The sequence below is a fragment of the Pongo abelii genome, chromosome X, assembly GCF_028885655.2.
Source record: "Pongo abelii isolate AG06213 chromosome X, NHGRI_mPonAbe1-v2.0_pri, whole genome shotgun sequence".
Taxonomy (NCBI): Eukaryota; Metazoa; Chordata; class Mammalia; order Primates; family Hominidae; genus Pongo; species Pongo abelii.
Genome location: NC_072008.2, coordinates 160231558 through 160237557, shown reverse-complemented (window position 1 = coordinate 160237557; position 6000 = coordinate 160231558). Strand labels below are relative to the sequence as shown.

The window sequence follows — 6000 nt, the reverse complement described above, 5'->3', positions numbered from 1 at the left end:
TAACTTGAACCTCACCTGTGAGATAGCTGCTATCATGATCATCATCCCCACTTCACATATGGAGAAACTGAGGCGTAGAGAAGCTAAGTGAGCCAAAGCCATACAGCTTGTGGCAGAGTGAGGATTTGAACCCACACTCTGCCACTGCATCCTCTTGCTTGCATCCATGCAAGCGAGGTCTTACTTGGGACATGATTGTGTGGGGAATTGAAGAAAACAAGGCGGCATTCTTTCCCCACTTCTCTTCGTGAATGCAAACTCTGTGTGTCTGAAGGAAAGAGAACCCTGGGCTGGGGGAACCCACGCTGGATTTGAGTTTGGGTCTTGCAGATGGTTTGTGTTGCCATTTTTTTTTTTTTTTTTTTACGAGATGGGGTCTCACTGCGTTGCCCAGGCTGGAGTGCAGTGGCTATTCACTTCACAAGTGTGATCCTACTACTGATCAGCACACAAGTTTTGACCTACTCTGTTTCCGACCTGGGCTGTTTCACCCCTCCGTAGGCAACCTAGTGGTCCTCTGCTCCCAGAATATTGATGCTGAACTTAGTATGGACACCTGATGGACATAGCACACTACAGCCCAGAACTCCTGGGCTCAAGTGATCCCCAACCTCCCGAGTAGCTAGGACTACAGGTGTGAGCCACCATGCCACCTGGCTTGTGTTGCCTTTAAGCTCCTCTGTGCCTCAATTTTATGTCCTGTTAAGTGGGAACCAAGGAGGTCTTTGCACAGTGGTGGAAATGGGGCATGGGAGCTGGGCCCTACAAAGATCCCTTTGGAGTTCGGTGTGAGCGATGGCCTGGAAGTGGGGCAGGGAAGGGCTAGTGGCTGGGAGACAAGCCTGAACCGTGTGGAGAACAAGGCAAGAGATGTGGGACTACTGGAAAGATGGAGCTTGGTCATCGACTCAATGGGGGCGGTGGGGGGTGTTGTGAGGGAGTTGAGGATGCTGCCAGGGAACCCAGGAGAGCAACAGGTCTGTTGAAGAGAAGAAGTGACCAAGTCAGGCCCCCTGGCCAGGCGGTGGCTGAGTTGGCACTATAAGCTACATGTTTCTTCCTGCCAGGCACTGTCTGGGCATGTGGCGACCATGTTCTCCACCCCACCCCAGCTTCATCCAGGGATCCCTATCACCAGCCCCAACACCAGGTGGGCAAGATAAGAAGTATGGAATGTTTCAGAAATAACAAAGAATCCCGTCTGGTTGAGGGAGGTTGTGAGAGGAGGTGGGTAGAGGTCAGCCTGGAAAGTGAACTTTCTCAAGAGGGCACTGGGAGCCACGGACGTTTTAAACAGAACAAGTGACAGGATCTGATTTTTGTTTTAAGATAATTTTTCAATATTTTTCAACCCTATTATCTGCCCCCTTTTGAGAAATAGAAAAAGCCCATGCTTACTATCATGCTGGTCTTTAAAAAACAAAAGCTCATGCCCATCTCTCCAGAGCTCCTCCCTCACACCCCATGGAGATTTCCACAGATTCCCCTCACCCCAGGGAACCAAGTCTTTCCTCACATGATGCCCTGAGTAGAGGCTCAACCGCTTTTTGCCAGTTTCTCCTTGTAGTTCTTTCAATTATTGCTTTATGTATTTATAAGTTATGTTATTCAGTGTATTTGAGTTTAGAATTGGTATATATTTTAGGTAAGTTGAATATTTGATCAAGATATAGTGATATATGTTAATACTAGCAATGATTTTCCCTTATAGTCTACTTGGTCTGATATTAACATAGCAACTATAACTTTTTTTGGTTAACATTTGACTGGTATATTTTTTTCAATCCTTTCCCGTTCAAATTAAAAATTTGTTTTTATTGAGATACAATTCACATACCATAAAATTCACCCTGTAAAATGTACAATTCAGCAGTGTTTAGTATATTTACAGTGTTTTGCAGCCATCACCACCATCTAATTCCAGAACATTTTGATCACCCCAAAAGGAAACCTTGTATGCATTTGCAGTAGCTCCCCATTTACACCCCGCACCCCCCCTACCAGTGCTTGGCAACCACTAATTGACTTTCTATCTTTGTGAATTTGCTTATTTCAATATTTCAAATAAATGGAATCATACCATACATGGGCTTTTGTGTCTGGCTTACTCTTACTATGATGTTTTCAGGGTTCATCCATATTGTAGCATGGTTAAGTACTTCATTCCTTTTTACAGTTGAAGAATATTTTATTGTATGGATAGACCACATTTTATTAACTATCGATGGACATTTGGGTTGTTTCCACTTTTAGCTATTGTGAATAATGCTGCTATGAACAATTGTGTGTAACTTTTTGTGTGGATGTGTATTTTCAATTGTCTTGAGTATATACCTAGGAGTAGAATTGCTGGGCCATATGATAACTCCATGTTTAACTTTTGAAGGAAATGCCAAGCTGTTTTCCAAAGCAACGGCACCATTTTACATTCCCACCAGCGATGCATGAAGTTCAAATTTCTCTCCATCCTTGTCAACACTTGTTATTGTGTGTGATTTTTAAAATAGCCATTCTAGTGTGTGTGAAATGGTATCTCATTGTGGTTTTGGTTTGTATTGCTCTAATGATCAACGATATTGAGCATCTTTTCATGTATTTATTATTTATATATCTTATTTGGAAAAATGTTCATTCAAAACTTCTGTTCATTTTTTTAATTGGATAATTCATCTTTTAATTCTTGAGCTGTAAGGGTTCTTTATGTATTCTGGATATTAGATCCTTATCAGATATATGATTTGTAAATATTTTCTCCCATTCTGTGGATTACCTTTTCACTCTTTGATAGTGTCTTTTGATGCTCATGGATTTTTTTTTTTGTTTTTTGTTTTTTGTTTTTGAGATGGAGTTTCACTGTTGTCACCCAGGCTGGAGTGCAGTGGCATGATCTCGGCTCACTGCAACCTCTGCCTCCCGGGTTCAAACTATTCTCCTGTCTCAGTCTCCCAAGTAGCTGGGATTGCAGGTGTCTGCCACCATGCCTGGCTATTTTTTTTTGTATTTTTAGTAGAGACAGGGTTTCACCATGTTGGCCAGGCTGATCTCGAACTTCTGACCTCAGGTGATCCGCCCATCTCAGCCTCCCAAAGTGCTGGGATTACAGGTGTGAGCTACCGTGCCCAGCCAGAGAGTGTTGCTATGTTAAAACGATATTGTTTTCCAATCCATGAACACAGAATATCATTCCACTTATTTTGTTCTTTAATTTTTTTAATGATGTTTTACAGTTTTCAGTGTATACATTTCACACTTCTTTTGTGAAATTTATTTGTAAATTTTATTCTTTTTAAGCTCTTGTACACAGAATTGTTTTCATAATTTCATTTTTGAATTGTTCATTAGAAGTGTATAGAAGTAACCACTGATTTTTTTTGTATATTGATCTTGTATTCTGCGGCCTTGCTAAACTTTTTATTAGCGCTCTCTCTCTCTTTTGGTGGGGACCGGGGTCTTGCTCTGTCACCCAGGCTAGAGGCTGGAGTGCAGTGGTGCAATCATAGCTCACTGCAGCCTTGAACTCCTGGGCTCAAGCAAATCCTCCCCTCTCAGCCTCCAGAGTAGCTGGGACTACAGGAGCAGGCCACCATGCTTGGTTCTAATTTATTTTATTTTATTATTTTATTTATTTTATTTTATTTTATTTTATTTATTTTATTTAATTTTAATTTTATTTAATTTTATATTTTTAGAGATGGAGTCTCATTATGCTACACACGCGGGTGTTGAACTCCTGGGCTCAAGTAATCCTCCTGCCTCAGCCTCCGAAAGCACTGGGATTATAGGCATAAGCCACCATGCCTGGCCCTTTTTATTAGTTCTAATAGGTTTTATTTGTGTGGATTCTTTGTGATTTTCTACACAGCCCGTGTCATCTGCAAGTAAAGAAAATTTTTACTTACTCCTTTCCAATTGGGATGCTTATAATTTCCTTGTTCCCTTCCTCTTCTCTTTTTTTTCTTTTTGTTTCTCCCGCTTATTGCACTACCAAGAACCTCCAATACTACATTAAATACAAGTGGTAAAAGAATGCTTTCCTTGTTCCTAATCTTAGAGGGAAAACGTTTAGTCTTTCATCATCAAGTATGATGTTAGCTGTGGATTTTTCATAGATGCCCTTTATCATGAGTAACTTCCATTCTGTTCCTAGTTTGTAGAAATGTTTTCTTTTTTTCGGGGGGAGCGTTCCTGAGTTTATTTGGGGCACACCCGGGCGAGGGCCCTGCCCTTAGAAGAAGGTGTCGGGCCTCTTGGTGGTGAAGCGTGGCTTGTGCTGATGGCGCAGGACCCGGTGGGGCAGCGGGAACTTGATCTTGGAGTCGTGGAACTGCTTGACGGCCGGTCGGCGGCACTTGCTGGCTGCGATCTTCTCCACCTTCATGATCTGGATGGAGTGGGCCCGGGCGCGGTGCCGGGCGCCCATGTCTCGGTAGCACTGGGTGACAGCGCCCGCGGTGGTCAGGTCCCTGTATTCCCGGTATATGTTGTGGGTGCCGCGCCGGGAGTCATAGCGCAGCCAGATGCCGAAGTTCTTCACCGGCAGGGGGCGCTTCTCAAACACCTGCCCACAGTAGACAATCTTCCCTGAAGACTTCTTCATCTTATTTAACTGAGATACGAAGTACTAGAAGTGGGACTTGGCGACGACATGATTAGGAGCAAAGATTCGCATGCGGTAGAGGGGCGGTGTGTGGCATTTGGGGTCAGGCAGGCAGCGACCCACCACCTTGTACTCTAGTAGTGTGCCCGGGGCCTTCATGGCGTCCTCTGCGCTCGCCGCCACCCGCAAAAGGACTGTTTTAAATCATGAATGGATGTTAGATTCTGTCGAATCTTTTTATGCACCTATTGAGAGGATCATATGGTTTTTGTCCTTTTTCTGTTCATGTGGTGTATTACACTGAGTTTCAGATGTTAAATCAAGCTTGTGTTCTTGGTATAAATCCCACTTGACGATGGTGCCTAATCCTTATGTGCTGCTAGATTTCGTTTTTAAATATTGTGTTAAAGACTTTTGCATCTAGGAGTTCATGAAGGACATTGATATGCAGTTTTTTTCCTTGTGGCATCCTTGGTATAAGGGTAATACTGGGCTGATAGAATGAGATGGAGAGTGTTCCTACTCCTCTATTTTCTGAAAGAGTCTGTGAAGGATTGGCATTAATCATTCTTTAGCTATTTGATAGAATTCACCAGTGAAGCCATCTGGGCTTGGATTTTTTTTTGTGGGAATATTTTGAAGTACTAATTCAATTTATTTGCTTGGTATAAGTCTATTCAGATTTTTAATTTATTTTAAAGTCAGTTTTGGTCTTATGTCTTTCTAGGAATTTCTCCATTTCATCTGAGTTGTCCAATGTTTTTGGCATAAAGTGGTCAAAGCATTCTCTTATAATCCTTTAAATTTCTATAGGTCAGTAGTAATGCCCCCTTTTTCTCTTCTTGATCTTGGTAATTTGATTCTCTTTTCTTTTTGGTCACCCTACCCAAGAGCAATTTTGCTGATTTTTCAAAGAGCTGACTTTTGTTTTCATTGATTTTTCTCTATTGTTTTCCTGTTTTCAATTCCATTAGTTTCTGTGCCAATCTTTATTTCCTTCCTTCTGCTTGCTTTGGGTTTAGCATGCTCTTCTTTTTCTAATTTGTCAAATGCTCTTCTTTTTCTAATTTGTCAAATGCTCTTCTTTTTCTAATTTGTCAAATGCTCTTCTTTTTCTAATTTGTCAAGGTAGAGACGTAGGTTATTAATTTGAGATCTTTCTTTTTTTGCTGGTGTAGGCCTTTAAAGCTGTAAGTTTCCTTCTAAGTACTGCTTTAGCTGCATTCCATAAATTTTGATATGTTATGTTTTCATTTTCATTCTCATTTCATTCTTTCTAATTTCCTTTGTTTTTTGTTTCACTTGCCAGTTATTGAGAAGAGTGTCGTATAATTTCCAAGTATTTTGGACTTCCTAGGTTTCTATCTTTTTAGATTTATAATTTAATTCTGTTGAGGTCAGAG

At 41.4% G+C, this 6000-nt stretch overlaps 1 pseudogene; it reads right to left on the bottom strand.

Annotated features, from left to right (window-relative positions):
- Window positions 1-4179: 4179 nt before the first annotated feature.
- On the bottom strand, window positions 4180-4756 carry LOC100434276 (large ribosomal subunit protein eL20-like; annotated as a pseudogene).
- Window positions 4757-6000: the final 1244 nt, after the last annotated feature.